Source organism: Ochotona curzoniae, unplaced genomic scaffold (assembly GCF_017591425.1).
Source record: "Ochotona curzoniae isolate NIBS_2020 unplaced genomic scaffold, NIBS_Ocur_1.0 scaffold_1037, whole genome shotgun sequence".
Lineage (NCBI taxonomy): Eukaryota > Metazoa > Chordata > Mammalia > Lagomorpha > Ochotonidae > Ochotona > Ochotona curzoniae.
Window position 1 is genome coordinate 33,102,828 of NW_024467083.1, and position 18,598 is coordinate 33,121,425.

Consider the following 18,598-nt stretch of genomic DNA (forward strand, 5'->3'; position numbering starts at 1 on the left):
CAAGCAGCCCCCTCCACCTGGGTCCTGTACACCCCACCAGTTGGCAGCAGCCTAACAAGAACAAATAACAGCCTGCACCTCAATGCTTCTGGGTTCCCATGGACTCAGCCAATTCTCAGGGGGCCAGTGTTGTGGTATAGCCTGTTAAGCTCCCACCTGCAACACCAGCATCCCATACTGGCACCAGTTCAAGTCCCAGCTGCTGCACTTCCAACCCAGCTCCCTATTAATATGCCTGAGAAAGCAGCCGAGGGTGGGAAATTGGGTGGGCCTTCTCCCTTAATACCCCCTTTAAACATGAAGGAAACAATATGGAAATAATAATCTTACCCACTTTCCTATAGCCCTTGAACCTTTTTGCCCCAATTAACTATGTAAAGATTGTCAAAAACATAATTTAAAAAAAAAAAAGAAAGAAAGAAAAGAAAAGAAAGCAGCAGAGGTTGGCCCAAGTGCTTGGGTCCTTGCACCCATGTGGGAGACATGAATGAAGTTTCTCGCTCCTGGCTTCGAACCAGCCCAATTCCAGCTATGGCAGACATTTGGGGGAGTGAACCAGTGGAACTCTGCCTTTCAAATAAGGATAAGTAAATTTAAAGGAAGGAAAGAGAGAGAGAAAAGTTCTTCTCCACACCATCCGTCAAGAGAGCAACATCTTGGAGACAGGGCAGGCTCAATCAAGGATGACACAAGCCAATGTCCCCCAACAGAAGGGTTGGGTCAGAGCGAATGTGCTCAGATGGCCTGACGCTGCTCCCCACAGGAACACGGGGTCCAACTCACCAAGTATGTGTGCAATGACAGGACCCCTTGGGCGGTTTTCCTCAACAGAAGGAAACTGAAGTCAGTTAGCCCGGAAGGCTCGGGCAAGCAGAAAGCCCCTGGACGGTGCCAAAAGTTCCCGCCGAGAACAGCCACCCCAGACTCATTTAAGTGGAGCCCACCAGTCATGCACATATACCTTTAGACAACACATACCTTTACCTCGAGCCCCTTCATCACCACTACTTAAGGAATGCACGGCTCAGTCCTGCATGACTTCAGTGCCTGCTACCTTGTGGGTCAATGAACCTCGCCCGGGAGCAGATCTCAATAAACCTGGTTTTACCATCATGCTGGTCTCAATAGTCCTGCTGTTTTGGTGAGGTTTTCATCTAACAGTCACCGCTTCCAAACCAAGCATCTTACACCTCTCCAGCGGAAGCTTCTCCCCATTTCCAGGTCACTCGGGTTTCTGAAATCGGAGGCTCCCTGTCTCAGTCCGAGCAGGGCATGGGGCACAAGGGGGAAGGTATGGGCTTTGGGGGAGAGAGTGACAGGGTTGGCTAACTCACAGGGCCAACACAGCACGTCCACATGGAGTCCTGTACGTGGAGGGGAGCTTGACGGGCAAGGAGGCACAGCAGGTCGGCACAACTGCACATCTAGGACAGAAAGAGGGAAGGGACTGAAACCAAGGGCAGGAACACAGAGTGCATGGGCTCAAGAAACAGCATGCGATGGAGGCATGGCACAGGGGTCAAGATGTGCCTGGATCTTATCCCGTATCACATATCCCATATCACAGGTCTCGGGGTTGAGACTTGCAGCTTCCTGCTGATGCACACCGTGGCCGGCAGCTGCTTGCATCCCGGTAGGAGCTCTGGGCTTATGGCTTCAGCGTAACTCAACCCTGGCTGATGCCGGCACTGGAGCAGTGAACCAGTGGATAGATGGAAGATTTCTCTCTCACTTACTCACTCTCACTCTTACTTCTCTGTCTCCCAGACTACTTTCAATGAAACTGAAAACTGAGTAACCATTTATTTGAGAAAAGAGAGAAGGCCAGTCAGGTTGCCGCAGACAAGGCTTGAAGGAGAACTGGGGGAAGCTAGGGGGCAGGGCAGGTGCAGCTTCACTAGACAGCCCCTTGCGGGGGGGGGGGGGGGGGGGGGGCGGGGAGGAAGGGAGGAGTTGGAGGAGGACTAAGCTGGCCCTTGAGGCATCAGCAGAAGGCAAGCTTCTCAGGCAGGGAAGGGTGGAAAAGCTGGGAGGGCACGGTAGGGTGCTAGACGGAGGTTAGGACGCTTGTGGGAAGGGCAGCCTGGCTGGAGGCCCACACTGTCCACCACCAAGGCAGCAGGGAGGGACAGGACAAAAGGAACAGAATTGAAGAAGTGGTGGGGGAGAGATGTGCAGGTGAGGCTGGGCTACCCCACTTTCTGGCACCTGCTCAACTCCCAGATGCCTAGGAAAAGACAACAGCAAAGCAGCCTGGGGTCTTGTTAACAGGGGCCCAATCATTTTCATAATCCATGCCAAGACACAGAGTACTTCCTCCTTCATGCACTCATATTGTCTGCACACCTACTATGTGCTGAATCCCGGGAGTTACATCAACTTGAGGGAACAGAGCTAGGGCAGGTTGGGATGGGAGGGGTAAGTGGGGGAGGGGAAGCTTACATGAAGGGAGGGCCTGGTGGGATTCCAGAGCAAGGACGCCTTGTCTGGGGAGGGCCCGAGGCAGAGGGAATCTGGGAAAGGAAGTGGCCCTGAAGCCAGAGCCGAAGCCAGAACAGAAGGGGCTGGAGTGTTCTGGGCAGAAAGCCCAGGGCACACTCCGAGATGTGAAGGTGAGTGGGAGTCTGGCAAGTTGCAGGAACTGGGATCAAAAAGTTCAGGAGGCTGGAGGACAGGGTTCAACAGGGACATCCTCAGGCCTGCCCGAGGTAGACAGCTGCTGGGGGAAAAAAAAAAATCTGTGGGACCAGTGCTGTGGAAGAGCTAGGGAAAGCCACTGCCTACAGTGTCGGCACCCCTATAGGCACCGCTTCAAAGACCGGCTGCCACTCTTCTGATTCAGCTCCCTGCTAAGGCACCTGTAAAAGCAGCAATGGATGGCCTGAGTGTTTGGGCCCCTGCACACACGTGGGAGAGCCTGAAGAAGGGCTCCTGATTTCAATCCAGGGCCATTTGGGGGATGAGCTAGCAGATGGAGGATCTCTCTAGCTCTCCTTCTCTCTAACTCTACCTTTCCAATAAATAAATCTTAAAAACAAAAGGAATACAGATCCCTGAAAGCAAAGATGGTTCCCAGAAGGCCACAGTGTTGAGACATAGAGGTGGCTGTTCCCTCCCTCCCCCAGAATGTACACCAAGATGCAACCCAGGTCCAGGCAGCTCAGGACCAGGGCCTGTCTGAGGAGATGCCACCACCTGCCCCTGCCTCTCCTCTTCTGCCAGGGTGGGGCCCAACAGTGGCAGCAGCTGTGGGAGGGGCAAGTCATCATGACTCAGCACCCCAAATTTTGTAGATGTTGCAAGTTACCACCCAGTCACCTTGCCCTTCCTCCTACTGAAACTGTCACTGTATGTGTTTTGATGGGTACCATCCCAACAGAACCCCAGATCCAGTTTGCGAGTTGCCCCAAACCAGAAACTTGATTTTGTTCAGCCCTAATCCACCGTGGATTATGTACAGGGGGTTTGGATGCTTGTTGAATGAGTGAATAAATGAATGGTCCCCACCCTTTTGAGTTGGCCGAGTTCAGTCCCATCAACTATCACAGAAGTAGGGTCCCCTGCCTTTCAAGCCAGGCTGGGCTACAGCATCCAGTGTACAAGAAGCAGGGCTGCGGGAGAGCCTGGTGGGAGTTTTTCATAATCACCCCAACTAGGCTGCAGTACCCACCAGTGTGCATGAGCGTTAGGCCTGGAGTGGGCTAGGCTGCACTAGGTCATGGCACCTGCTGGTTCACGTGAGAGATGGGGCCGGGGCAGAACTGACCAGGCAGCTACATCCACTGGTATGTGAGTTGGCCCATGTGGGAATTAGACAGAACATGACACTGCACTAACTACTGCACACAAGAATCAAGTCTGAAATCACCCAGATGAGGTCTCTTGGGAGATTCCCCAACTAGACTGCAGGACTCAAACCCCATTCTCAGGGAAAACCACAAGGTATATGGCCCGACCTTGGGGTGCATGTATCGGGACTGGGCCCCCTCAGTTGCTAATGCCTATGCAGTGGACAGAATGACCAAATGCACACAGGGGACGTGGCCATCAGCAGAGAACATGGAGTGCCTCATCAGAGGATGGAAAGCAGAACAGGTTGGGCAACTTCCCTGATCAAGCTCTGCAGCAGGTGTCTGGGTCTATGGATGCACACTGAGATAGATCTGATCAGCCAACAGACCTTAGGAAGATTTTCTCAACTGTGATGCAACAAAGCCAACAACGGCTCTGAATTCTCAAAACCACTCAAGTAACATCTTTAAAATACTGTTCCCCACACTGGGGTTTCTAAGGCATCATCAAATGACTATCTCCCATCCCCAGGTGCTGATGTAGTTTGACAGTAAGACACAGCTCTGTCTCCCTTTCTTCCCCTGTGGACACAGGAGGAGAAAAGAAAATAGAACATTTATCTCACCCACCTTCCTCCACACATCAGCCCTCCCATCTTAATCAGAGACCTACATGGGTATACAGCCCTCTCAACTATGTAATCGATATTAAAATTTTTAAATAAATTTTAAAAAGAAGTATGGCCCCTGAAAAAATGACAGACAAGACAAAGCCAAGTATAACCAAGAGTTGAACTGCACCTAATTGGGAGATGCGTGATCTATACCTGCCGGGTGTGAGGCACGGGCTGAGCCTGCTCCAGGGAGCACGGTGGCCAACTGCCCCCTCCCAGCTCGGCTGTCAGCAGAGAGCCCATACGTCACGCCCTGCCCCAGAGCAGAACAGCAGAAGCTACATCCAGGGAGCCTAGAGGACTGGACTGTAGGGCACTTGCAAGTGTGGGACAGCCGGATACACTGAAAAGGGACAAAAGAACAGGGGCAGCCCCAGGCAGCTCAGCCTGAACACCACACCTTCCCTCCCTCCACGCACACACATATCCACATTTGTCTCCCTCTTTTCTCAGAAAACACCAGCCTTTTCCAAAAACACCAGCCTCATCACACCTGTAACCAAAGAGTAAAGATGGGAAGCAGGGCCCAGTGTGGTGGCCTAGTGGCTAAAGTCCTTGCCTTGAAAGCCCCCGGATCCCATATGGGTTCTAATCCCAGTGGCCCCACTTTCCAGCCAGCTCTCTGCTTGGGGCTTGGGAAAGCAGTCAAGGACGGCCCCAAAGCTTTGGGACCCTGCACCTGTGTGGAAGACTGGGAGAAAGTTCCTGGCTCCTAGCTTCGGATCAGCACAGCTCTGACCATTGCAGTCACTTGGGGAGTGAATTGTAGGACAGAAGATCTTCCTCTCTGTATATCTGACTTTGCAATAAAAATAAATAAATCTTTTTTAAAAAAAAATAATGGGAAGCAAACAAAAGCACCAACATGGAGCTAGATATTCAATCCCAACCCCAACTTAGCCGCTTCTGCCCCCTTGTGACTCGAGAGCGAGGGGCAAGAGGGAGAAAAAAAAAAAAAGGAAAAAGTGACAATCACTGAGCTCTCCCTCCTGGCTGGCCCTGGTCCTACAGGTGTGTCCGTGAGTAGCATTTTTCCCACTCACAGGTGGAGATCAAACTCAGAAAGGTGAGCTAGCTGGCTCAAGAGCTCAAGCTCAGACAGGTTGAAAGCAATGGGTACAGTGCCAATCTGACTGCTAGGCAGAGGCAATGCCCCTTTCTTGGGTTTTAAGAGGGGAATGATTTAAATCATTTCACATGGGGCTGGTGTGAAAATCGGATGAAATAATATTTGGGCCTGCACTGGGCAAGGGTGTGAGCCCCTCTCTCCTGCAGCCGTCTTCCGGAGAGCCAGTGCCAGGAATGACTTCGCCAAATGGACTCTAGGCCTTGGCACACTGCCCTTCCTGGCTCGCGTGGCCGATCTGCAGGCAGAATTTATAGCATGATTCCTGGAACATCCCAGATCTGCTAGAGCAGCGTCCAATCCCAGGCCGCTGTCCTGACTCTCTTGTCACTGCAGCAGAAGGTGCCAAAGCAACCATGGGCTCGCTTGGTGCCTGGAAATGGACCAGAGGCGTCCCATTGCTGGGAATGTCTCCACTCAGCAGACACTGTCTGCAGCAGATGGCAGGCAGCCACTGTGAAGGGCAGGGCCCACCAAATCGGGTACCTCCCCACCCGCCACCCCCACCAGACTCAGCTCCAGAAACAGCAGGTCTAGGTCTACACCCATCTCTCTCACCCTTCAGCCCTTGGCACCCTGAAACATTCCCTTCTGGGAAGTACCTCTGTGTCTTCTTCGTCCTAGGATAACTTGATCCACCTAAGACGCGCCAGGTGACATCAGCAGGTGGCCTGGCCTCTTTACGGAAAACTGAAAAAACCCAGGAGGTGGGGAACTGGGACAAGCCAGCCTCTCTTTGTCCCCAGCCCCAAGCCGAGCCTTCTCCTCTGCCATCTTGGGAGTCAGGAGCCCTTGAGCTGGCATTGCCACCAGATGACCTTGAGCAAACCATTTCTGCTTTCTCATGTGTATTGAGAGGGCTTGGAGCTGGACTCCTGGGGTCCTCAGCATCCCCCCCATTAGTCTCTGGAGGTTTCACATAGTCCCTGACATGCACCTTACATGTGCCCTGAAACTGGAAACCATCCAACTCAAAGTCACTCTCCCCTCCTGGCATAGCCGTCCCTCTTGGCCTTGGCCCAGACTGGATGCTCCACAAACTCAGCAAAGGCCCTCCCCAGGCTCTGAATGAGGCCATGCAAATGAGAGCCACTGATCACCAGACAAGAAAAGTTGCTCAATCCCTGTCCTCATTTTATCAGGTCACAGGCAAGCTAGACGCACGCCAGCAGTGTCCGCAGCTCAGCTGCCAGCAGGAGTGTCTGGGCCTCTTGGGCAAGCCAGCGAGCCGATGGCACACGCACAGGGTCCTGGGGCCCTACCCGGACACCGGGGGCCAAGCAGACACCTCTCCAGCCTCACAGGGCACAGGTTTCAGGCTGGGAGCTCCAGACCTAGACCAACTTCTTCAGGTAGAGACAGGAAGTTCTGCCACCCGGGAAGAGTTCTTAGCCCGTGGGCCTCGGTTTTTGCTTTTCTTGTTTTTTTATTTTGTTGCATCCACTCAACCACTAAAACAGAATGTTACATAAACCAGTGATAATCACAACAAAGTTTTATTACAATGAGAGGAAAGGCAATGGACATTCCTTGCCAGAGTGTGGCCCCAAACAGCACCTATACAATGTTTTTATACAGAGTGATCCCATCAATACAGAATTCATTTCCCAGACAACTCATTCCCAGATATGGGATGTTTATCAGGTTGACGAGACCCCAGTTAATTACAAAAGTTCCTGGTACAAGGCAGGAATTAATCACAGAAATTCCTGGTACAGGGGGCCCACTCCTTTAATGATTAATATTTCATTCTGTGGGCCCATCTTAACTAACTCTATTAGCAGAAGCATTTGCAGAAGCAAAAGCAAAGCAAATTAAATCACATTGTTCCTGTGCTAGTTATGGCCTATTTCCTCAAAACAATGGTAAGCCTGAACAACAGCAACTCCATGTTGTTTCCACTTTGAACTCTGTAGCTCTTAAAAAAGAATAATCTCACGTTCTCTTTACTTTTACTTTTCACTTTTATATTTCATTTTTACATTTTGTTTTCCATTTAGTAAGCATTTATTGCTCCTTCCTCCCACCCCTTATTTTATTACCACTTTGAAAAATCTTTTATAAAGGGAACAAAATCGGGCCTGGCACAGTGGCCTAGTGGCTAAAGTCCTCACCTTGCACGAGCCAGGATCCCATATAATCCCAGCTGCCTGCTTGTGGCCTGGGAAAGCAGTAGAGAACGGCCCAGGACCTTGGCCTGCACCTACATGCGAGACCCAGGAAAGGCTCTGTGTTCCTGGCTTCAGATTGGTTCAGCTCCAGCTGTTGCGGCCACTTAGGGAGTAAATTAGCGGACGGAAATCTTCCTCTCTATTTCTCCTCCTTTCTGTATATCTGCCTTTTCAATAATAAAAAAAAAAAAATCTTGAAATAAATAAATAAAGGTAACAAAGTTTATATATTACATATAGACAGTTATAATAACATATTTCCCAGGCTTGTCCTTGCCTTGCATGCACCGGGATCCCATATGGGCACTGGTTCTAATCCTGGCAGCCCTGCTTCCCATCTAGCTCCTTGTTTGTGGCCTGGGAAAGCAGTTGAGGACAAAATCTTGGAACCCTGTATCCGTGTGAGACCCAGAAGAAGCTCCTGGCTCCTAGCTTCAGGTTGACTCAGCACCAGCCATTGCAGCCACCTGGGGAATAAATCAGCGGACGGAAGATTCTCCTCTCTACCTCTCCTCTTCTCTATATATCAGATTTTCCAATAAAAATAAATAAATCTTAAAAAAAAAAAAAAAGAACACATTTCCCATGCTACCCTCTTCCTCTCCCTCCCTCCCTCGCTGGACCTCATTTGACCAGCCGTAAAATGAGAATAAAAGTAATGATGAGGCAGTGGTGGGGAGCAGGGGACCCCACGGTGTATGGGGAACAGGGGACACCACGGTGTATGGGGAGCAGGGGACACCACGGTGTATGGGGAACAGGGGACACCACGGTGTATGGGGAACAGGGGACACCACGGTGTATGGTAGCAGGGGACCCCATGGTGTATGGGGAGCTGGTTCCTTTTTTTTTTTTTTTTCAGTATCCCAAGGCGAGCAGTTTATTTAAAAAATACAAGACCCCAGTCATCACATTTTCTTTTCCCACCACTTTTCCTGACAGAAGGTACAAAAGGACAGGGCGTATTATCTTTGCAGACAGACACACCTGCAGAGGAATCATGAACAACAGTGTTTGGAACACTGCTGGTTGGCCTGCTGGACCAGGTGAGGAACAAGTGCCGACTGGGGAGCAGACCCTGTTCACGGCAAGCTGGCTGGCAGGCCGGCGTTGCACCACGACAGCACAGAGGCTATTAGCTCAATTCACATTACAACACTCTGAGCCCAAACACCAGACCAACCAAAGTCACCTGGCTGCTTGCAAGCTGAAGAAGGAGTGCGAGCGGAGGCCCAGGTGGCAAGGGCCAGTGTGGCTAAGGCTCCCTTGGCAGCGCTGGCCCTGGTGGGCGCGGCGGCTGCCCAGTCCCTCACTGGGAGTCTTGGTTTTTGCTTTCATCAAGGAGGACAAAGTAGATCCCTAGCTTTTTCAGTTCTTCTACCAGGTCCCAGTTCCGGCGCATCTGCAGAATGTCACAGCCCCCACAAAGAAAAGGTACACTTGGGGAATGGTGGGCCAGTTGGAATAGTCTTTAATGCCTTGCCAGAGGGCCAGTTCACACAGCACGTTGTAGACCGCCTAGTTGCAGACGCCATGCAGCCACAGGCTCTGGACCATGGTGTTTAGGTGCCGGTTCAAATCCCAGCTCCCTGCTAAAATGCCTGGCAAAACAGCCTCCTGTTGGGTCACTCTTCTTTATATCCCAGGATTCTGGTGTGTGCTCAACAGCCATTTCTTTGGGAAAGAAAGCCCTGATTTATAGTGCTTGCCCGCTTCTCAAGTGTAAAGATTCCCACAATCACCGATGAGGGGGTAGGGAGCAGCTTCTAGCTACCAGAGAGGAAGGGCAGCTTGGGCAGAGCAAACAGCAGAAGCAGGGGGAGAGAAGTGGGAATGCTGAGGCAAGCCTTGAAAACTTCTTGAAGAATCCACTCCGAGCAAGCTGGTTACATCACCAGTGCCACCTTCACCTTGTACCCTCAGGGGATGAGATGTGGGCATCCCTGAAGCCAGGCCCACCAAGCACAGAGAAGCCCCCCAAGAGACACAGAGCCGAGGCAGCAGCACTGAGTCAGATCATAAACTTGCAATAAAAGGTACTTTTATGGAAAAAAAAAAAAAAAAAGAAAGAAACACCCAAACACCCAAGGTGACCATGTCGGATGGCAGCAGGTGCAGGGCCATTGAGATCTCCAGCTCATCACTCAAGAATGCTCTACAGGGAACAATAAAGCTGCCAACTTTTTTTTTTTTCTCAGAAGACACACATTCTCTGCGTTGGAAAATGCCAGAATTTGAATTTCAAAAAATGAAGGGGAAATGAGAATAAAAAAAAAAAGGAGAGACAAGAAACAATCCAAAACCATCCAGGCTGAGAAAGGAGGCTACCTTCAAAGGAACAAAGTCAAGGTGACCTGAGACTGAGGCTGCAGCACGGAGCGGGGCAGCTGGGGGAAGCCGGCCACCAGCCCATCCCCCGCCAAGTTCCTGTGGGTGAGCAGCGGCCACCCAGGGTCACCCTCTCCCATGCACGGCTTCAAAACACAGACCACCCACGCGCTCTCCATGACATACATTTGAAGACACAATCCCTATCTGGAAAGAAAGCAAAATTCGAAAGAGGGGAAGCTGAGGTACCACCCAAAGGCTGGGCATGAGCCGTACACCCAGGAAGTCAAAAATAGGGATACAGATTGTAAATGAGGTTTACAGTTGGTTGTTACCCACTTAGGTGAACTTCAAGAAGAGGGAAAACAAATCTATCATCCAGACATTAATACAGCACTCACTTCGGGGAGGACAGGGATGGAGTGGCAAGGGTCAAGGAGAAAACTTTCTAAAAGGATGGAAACCACCTCTGTCTTCACATGAGTTTGGGTTACACAGATGAACACATCTGTGTCAAAATTCACTGCATTGGAGTCGGCATTGTGGCGTAATGGGTTAAGCTGCTGCCTGTAACACCAGAATCCCATGTAAGTGCTAGTTCAGGTCCTGGCTGCTCCGTTTCCTATCCAACTCCCTGCTTATGTGCTTAGAAAAGCAGTGGAAGATGGCCCAAATACTCACGTGGGAAACCTAAAAGAAGCTTTGGTTCCCTGGCTTCAAATTTGGCCAGCCCCACCCATTACAGATAGAATCTCTCTCTCTCTCTTTCTCTTCTCTCTCTCTCAAAATAAAACAAACAAAAAGGTCTTTAAGCAGGGGAAAGGGGATGGTGCTTTGTGCACGTGCAGCACGAGTACATGGCCGATCGCCACCAGCAGACCCAATGATCCTGGTCCACTCTGGGTGAAACATTTGTCTCATCAAAGACCGGAGTTGGGCTGGCAAGGGGCTCAGGGTATTATTAATGAACGCTAGGGGCAGGCCAGGCCAATGCATCCAGCGGCCGTGGAAAGAGCGGAGAGGGAGCCCACACGATGAGAAGTCTTGGGGGGGCGTATCCCTGACCAGACTACTGTGCCCTCAGCTAAGTGCTGGGACCCAGGACTGTGGGAAGCCTTGGATGCACTGTTGCACCCACAGAGACGCGGCAGAGCTGAGTCTGATGGTGAGCAAGAAGTGGGGACACGGGGGAATCTCCCTGAATCAAGCTATTATAAGACATTCATGAATATTGGGGATCTGGGAGGACCTGCATGGGTCTGCAATCCTCTCACCTAAGTAACAAAAATTTCAAAATAAATATTTAACAAACAAACAAACAAAGAAGCCAGGGCTGTAGTGTAAAAGCTTAAGCCTTCTTCTGGGGCCCCGATTCCATGTGGATGCTGGTTCGTGCCCCAGCTGTTCCACTTCAGATCCAGCTCGCTGCTAATGGCCTTGGAAGGCAGCGGAGGATGGCGAATGGCCCAAGTACTTGGACCCGTGTACCCACGTGGGAGACCTGAAAGAAGCTCCTGGCCTTGAATCGGCCCAGCTCCAGCCTTTGTGGCCATTTGGGGAGTGAGCCAACAGATGGAAGATTGAGCTCTCTCTCTCTCCTGCACTCTCTGCTGTAACTCTGCCTTTCAAATAAAAAATAAATAAATCGTTAAAACAAATACAAAGACAAAAATATTCACTGAACTGTATAGTACACATCCCTGCATGTAATATACCTTGTCTCTAAAATGAATAATATATTAACAATGGAGACATCTAATCTGTAAGTCTGGTTTAATTTACTATATACTTCAATGTCTCAGCAATGTTTTGTACTTTCCAGTGTGTACATCTTATTTTATTTTCTTATGTATATTTGAGAGACAGAGAATGATTTGCAGGTTCATTTCCCAAATGCCTGCACCAGCTGGGGCTGCGTCAGGTCAATATCAGAACTCAATTCAGGTCTCCTGCGTTGGGCAACAGAAATCCAACCATGATGGGCCCGGCGCGGTAACCTAGAGGCAAAAGTCCTCACTTTGCACATGCCAGGATCCCATATGGGCATCAGTTCTAATCCCAGCAGCCCTGCTTCCCATCCAGCTCCCTGCTTGTGGCCTGGGAAAGCAGTGGAAAACAACCCAAAACCTTAGGACACTGTACCGCATGGGAGACCCAAAAGAAGCTCCTGATTCCTGGCTTCAGATCAGCACAGCTCCAGCTATTGTGGCTGCTTGGGGAGTGAATCATTGGACACAAGATAATCCTCTCTGTCTCTCCTCATCTCTGTATATCTGATTTTCCAGTAAAAATAAAATAAATCTTAAAAAAAACTGGGGTGGGTGGGAAACTGGGTGGGGCTTCTCCCTCAATATCTCCCTTTACCTCAGAAACATGAAGGAAACAATATGGAAATAATAGTCTTACCCACTTTCCTATAGCCCTTGAACCTTTTTACCCTAATTAACTATGCAAAGATTGTCAAACATATGTATATATGTATATATATATATATATATAAAGAAACCCAGATATGAGAACCCTCACCTCCTGCTCCTCAGTCAGCAGGAAGCTGGGACTGGAAGCAGGGCTGGGACTCTGGTCCAATCACTAAGATTACAGGATGCAAGTGTCCCAAGCAGCAGCCTCTTTCATTTTATTTATTCATTTTTAGAAATATGTTTTCAAACTTTAATAATTTTTATTGGAAAGGCAGATGTACAGAGAGAAGGAAAGACAAAGAGAAAGATAGTCCCTCTGCTGGTTCAACCCCAAGTGGCTGCAACAGTCAAAGCTGACCCAGTCTGAAGCCAGGAGCCAGGATCCTCTTCCAGGTCTCCCACGTGGGTGCTAGGTCCCAAGGCTTTGGGCCGACATCCTCTATTACTTTTCCAGGCCACAGGTAGGGAACCAAATGGGAAGTGGAGCCTCCGGGACACAAACCAGCATCCATATGGGATTCTGGCACCTACCTGCAAGGCAAGGATCTCAGTCACTAAGCCATCATGCTTGGCCCTTAATTTTATTAATAGTACTCACATGCTTGAGAGAGATGCATGTCCACGTGGGCCTCCCATTAGACTTGGGAGGATGGAGGTATGGAGAAAGGGGATGATGGGACAAATGTTTCAGTTCTGTTTATTTTCCCCTGTGTCTGCTGGGGGAGAATGGGAGGGGCAAAACTCCTTGCTGTCAAACTGCATCAACACCCAGAGATGGGGAGACAGTTATTTGATGATGCTTAGAGACCCCCATAACGGGGAAGAACACACCAAGAGTGTTATTTGAGTGGTTTTGACAGTTCTGAGATGTCTTCTGTTTCATTGCTAAATGATTGAGAAGATCTTTCCAGGGTCTAATGGCTGACCAATTCCACCTTAGTACAGCCACAGACTCATATACTTGCTGCAAAGCTTGGCCAGGAGAGTGGTCCAACCTGTTCTTTCCTCTGGCAAGTCACTCAACATCCTCTGTTGGCCTAGGTGAGTTGGCTGTCTTGTCCCCCATGCTGTCCACTGCACAGGCTTTAGCAACTGAGGAGGCCCAATCCCAATATATACACTCCAAGGTCAGGTCGCATCTCTTGTAGTTTTCCCTTTGGACAAGATTTGAGTCCCAGAGTTTAGTCGAGGAGTCGCATAAGAAACCTCACCTGGGTGACTTCAGATTTGATTCTTGCGTACACAGCTGTTGCAGTGTCGTGTTCTTTCTCCCACATAAGCCAACACATACCAGTGAATGCAGACAGATGCCTGGTCAGTTCTGCCCCAGCACCATCTCTCATGTGAACCAATGGGGACTGTGGCCTAACTCAACCCAGCTGACCACAGGCCCAGTCCTCACGCACACCAGCAGGTTCCGTAGCCCAATCAGGGTGACCCCCAATGACCAGGTATACCCCTAGCCCTGATTTTTAACTGTATCGGCCTGTGCTGCAGCCTAGCTTGAACCTAAGGGGCCTCTTAACTGCTGTGTAACTCTTATGTGTAGACCCTGCCTTTTTTGTCACATTTACCTATTTCATATTTTATATTATTTTCATTTTTATTATCCATCCATACAAATAACACAATAGATTTTTGTATATCAACCTTATATTTTATATTAAGCTTATGCATCAATTCAAGTAGGTTTTTTTTGAGATCTCATCAGATGTTCTATATAGATGATCACATTATCTATATGTGAAGTTTTTTTTTTTTTTTAAAGATTTATTTTTATTATTTTTTCATTGGAAAGGCGGATATACAGAGAGGAGAGACAGAGAGGAAGATCTTCCGTCCAATGATTCACTCCCCAAGTGAGCGCAACGGCCGATGCTATGCTGATCCGAAGCCAGGAGCCTCTTCCGGGTCTCCCACGCGGGTGCAGGGTCCCAAAGCTTTGGGCCATCCTCGACTGCTTTCCCAGGCCACAGGCAGGGAGCTGGAAGGGAAGCGGGGCTGCCGGGATTAGAACCGGCGCCCATATGGGATCCCGGGCGTGCAAGGCGAGGACCTTTAACCACTTGCGCCACCGCGCCGGGCCCATACATGTGTGAAGTTTTATTTCTTCCTTCCCAATCTCAATTTTTTTAAAAATTTATTTGAAAGGCAGTGTCTTGGTTCTCTCACATGGGGTACAAGGACCCAAGAACCTGAGCCATCCTTCGCTGCTTTTCCAGACCACAAGCAGGGAACTGGATTGAATGTGGAGCTTCCTGGACGCCAACTAACACACATGTGGGATATAGGTGTCATAGGCAGACCCACCCCAGCATGGGTTCCTAGATGTTCTTATGTTTTTATTTTTGTTTTTTTTTTAAAGATTTATTTATTTTTCTTACAAAGTCAGACATACAGAAAGGAGGAGAGACAGAGAGGAAGATCTTCCATCCGATGATTCACCCCCCAAGAGACTGCAATGGCCAGTGCTGAGCTACGTGGCATATTCATAGCTACGGCCTGCAGAAAAATGGCCGCTGGTAGCTGCAATGCCGTGGGTGACCCCCAGTATAAGCAGGTGGAGTCAACAAGGTGCGGCAATGAAGCCGCCACTGAGGGCTTTACATCACTCGTCAGAAGGCCTGGGTTTGAGTCCCAGCTCTGCTCCACATTCCAGCTTCCAGCCGACACATGCCTTGGGTGGGAGCCAACAAGCGATGGCTCAAATGCTTGAGCCCCTGCCGTCCAGGTGGAAGAGCCAGATGGGATTCCAGGCTCCTGGCTTTTGTCCGGCCCAACAAGAGAATAAAACATGGAAGTGCTCTGCCCCCAACACACACACATTCCCTCTGGACTTGTGTTTTTCTGCCTTTCAAATAAATCAACAATTACTGAATTTTTTTTTATTTGAAAGTCAAAGTGATAGGAGCAAAATAGATAATGATGGATATATAAAGGGACAGATCAACGTCCCATCCAGTGGTTCACTGCCCAAACATCTGGGGGTAGGCCAGGCTGAAGTCAGGGTCTGGAAACGCCATCCAGATGTCCACAGGTAGGGTAGGAGCACAAGCACTGGAGCTGCCATGCCCTGCTGCCCAGGCACATCAGCAAGGAACTGCACTGGGATTCAAACCACCACTCCAGCAGGGGATACAGGCGCCCCAAGCAGTGGATTAACTCATTGGCCACAATGTCTACCCTAAATCGTTGTTTTAAAAAAAGATTTGTTCTACTTTTAGCAAAAAGGCAGCTTTACAGAAAGAAGAGACAGAAAGAAATATCTTCCATTTACTGGTTCACTCCCCAAATGGTCAAAATAGTCAGAGGTGACCTGACCCAAAGCCAGGAGCCTCTTCTAGGTCTCCCATGTGGGTGCAGGGTCCCAAGGCTTTACACAACCCTGTTTGCCCAGGACATAAGCAGGGAGCTGTACAGGAACTGGAGCAGCTTGAACATGAACTGGCACCCACACAGGATGCTGGCACTTGCAGCCAAAGGTTAGCCAGTTGACCCACAGGGCTAGCCCCAAATAATTTTCTTAAAGATTTTTTTCTTAAAGCAGACAAAAGGGCCCAACATGATGTCTCAATGGCTAAATCCTCACCTTGCATGCACCAGGATCCCATGCAGCTAATTCACTTTCCATCCAGCTCCCTGTTTATGGCCTGGGAGGGCAACAGAAGATGGACCAAGGCCTTGGGATCCTGCACCCATGTAAGAGACCTGGAGGAGGCTCCTGGTTTCTGACTTTGGATTAACTGAGCTCCAGCCACTGCAGCCACTTGGGGAGTGGGCCAGCAGAAGGAAGATCTTTGTCTTTCTTCTCCATAAATCTGATCTGCCTTTCCAATAAAAATTAATAAATCTCTTTTTTTAAAAAAAAAAAAAAGTATACCATATGATTCGTCATGTAAAATTCTTGAGAATGCAAACCAGCCTGTAGAGACAGAAGCCAATCAGCTTTGCGCAGGTGGGGAGCCAGGAAAGGCAGGGAGGGGGTGAGTGGGGATGTGAAGATATTTTTTAGAGTGGTGGATGAGTCAACGCGAATACAGTGACATTTTTCTAGATGCACACATATGTCAAAACTGACCAAAATGTATATCTTAAATATAAGCAGTTATTTTACACTTCATTATACTTCAATAAAGCTGCTGATAAATGGAATAAGGCCCAGCACGGGAGCCTAGTGGTGGGATCTCATTTGGGTGCCAGTTAATATCCTGGCTGCTCCATTTGTCATCCAGCTCCCTGCTTGTGGCCTGGGAAAGCAGTCAATGATGGCCCAAAGCCTTGGGACCCTGCACCCATGTGGGAGACCCGGAGGAAGTTCCTGGTTCCTGGCTCTGGATCAGCTCAGCTCTGGCCCTTGCAGCCACTTGGCGAGTGAACCAGTGGACAGAAGATCTTTCTGTCTCTTTGCATAGCTGTCTTTCCAATAAAAACAATTAAATCTTTAGAGAAAATAACCATCAATCATTAAAAGAATATGTACATGGTGTTATAAACAGTTAGCAGTTCTGAGAGCCAAGACTGATAGAAGTAAGGTAAAAGAATATCTTGAAACAGAAGTTGCTAAAGTTGTCCTAACACGAGGTGCTAAAAGTCAGCCCCATTACTGATGCTGGTACTTAGAGGAGTTCACAACAAAGTATGGAGGAACCTCAAGCGACTCCACTCAGCCATAAGCCCTCCCATTTCAAGAGGCAGCCATGACACCCCACCATGAGGGGTAACAGGGACCTGCTGCTCTTCAGATCACAACCCCATGACTCCTCCCAACGTTACAGGAAGGCAGGTGAGCACCCCCAGAATCAGACATCCCCAACTCATAGGCCCGCGTGCCGCAGCACCATGTCTGAGCCAATCACACCCAACCATGGCTCTGGGCTCCAACCCTGGCCAAGGACCTACCGCCACCATGGGGGCATCCGTGGGGATGGTGATACACAGTGGGAGGTGAGGGGCCTCCAGCACCTGCCCGTGCCTCCGTGGCCAATCAGTCCCCAGGACCTGTCAGCAGGGCCCTGTCTGTAGTCTTTTTGGGATTCTCAGAGACCATGACGGAACCTTCCTTGGAAAACAGATGCCTTGAGCATAGGGTGAGAACCCATGACAAAGCCATGCAGGGCCCCATCACATGAACCCGCCTGGCAGTGCCCATGTTTCCTCACGCCTGTCCAAGGCCCTGGCACACTGGTCTCTCAGGACAATGCATCTGGCCACCACGCCTCAGTTTCCCAGCAACCCAGGCATGCCCTCAACCTTCATGAACACAGTTTGCCTGGAATCCTACAGCAGCTTCTGGCTGGCCCCCTTGGTTCTAAGTGCTACCCGGCTTGAGTGTGTGTGTGAACTGACCGTCCTAAAAGTCATCAGTGTCTCTCCCTGCATCTCCTCGGTCAGGCATTGCTCACTCAGTCTTCCATCCTGGGTCAGCTCTGACCACTGGCTGGCGGTATGACCTGGGTTCTTGCCTCATGTTTGAAATAGGAATATTTATTTAGGGACGGGTGAATAACACATCAGCGTGGTGCAAGAAGGAAGTAGTGATCTCAGGCAAAACCCTTGCTTGTCATATGATGTAATTTGCTGCATTTCAGGCCTGGCAGAGTAGTGAAGTGGGTTAAACTGCTGCATCCCCAAATGATCATGGTTCCAGCCCCTGCTGCTCCACTTCCAATCCAGCTCCCAGCTAATGTACCTGGGAAAGCCAGGAACTTGGAGAAGCTCCTAATCCCTGGCTTCAGAAGCTTAGCTCTGGCTGTTATGGCCATATGGGGAGTAAACCAGCAGATTGGAGATCTGTCTCTTCTTCTCTTTGTAAAACTGTCTTTGCAATAAAAATAAATGATTTTTTTTTAAATATTCACTTTGATGAACTTTGAAAAGTTCATGAAAAACAAAATTTTTAAATTTCAGTGCAAAAAATCTTAAAATTCATGCATATCAGGGATTTCCAAAAAAGTTCACGGGAAATGTGTATTACAGTTTCCAACTAAGCACAATTTCAAAAGGTTTGGCTGCAAAACAGTATGTCTCTTTTTTAAAATTTTAAATTTAATGTCTTTACTTGAAAGGCAGAGACAGAGCTCCCATCCAT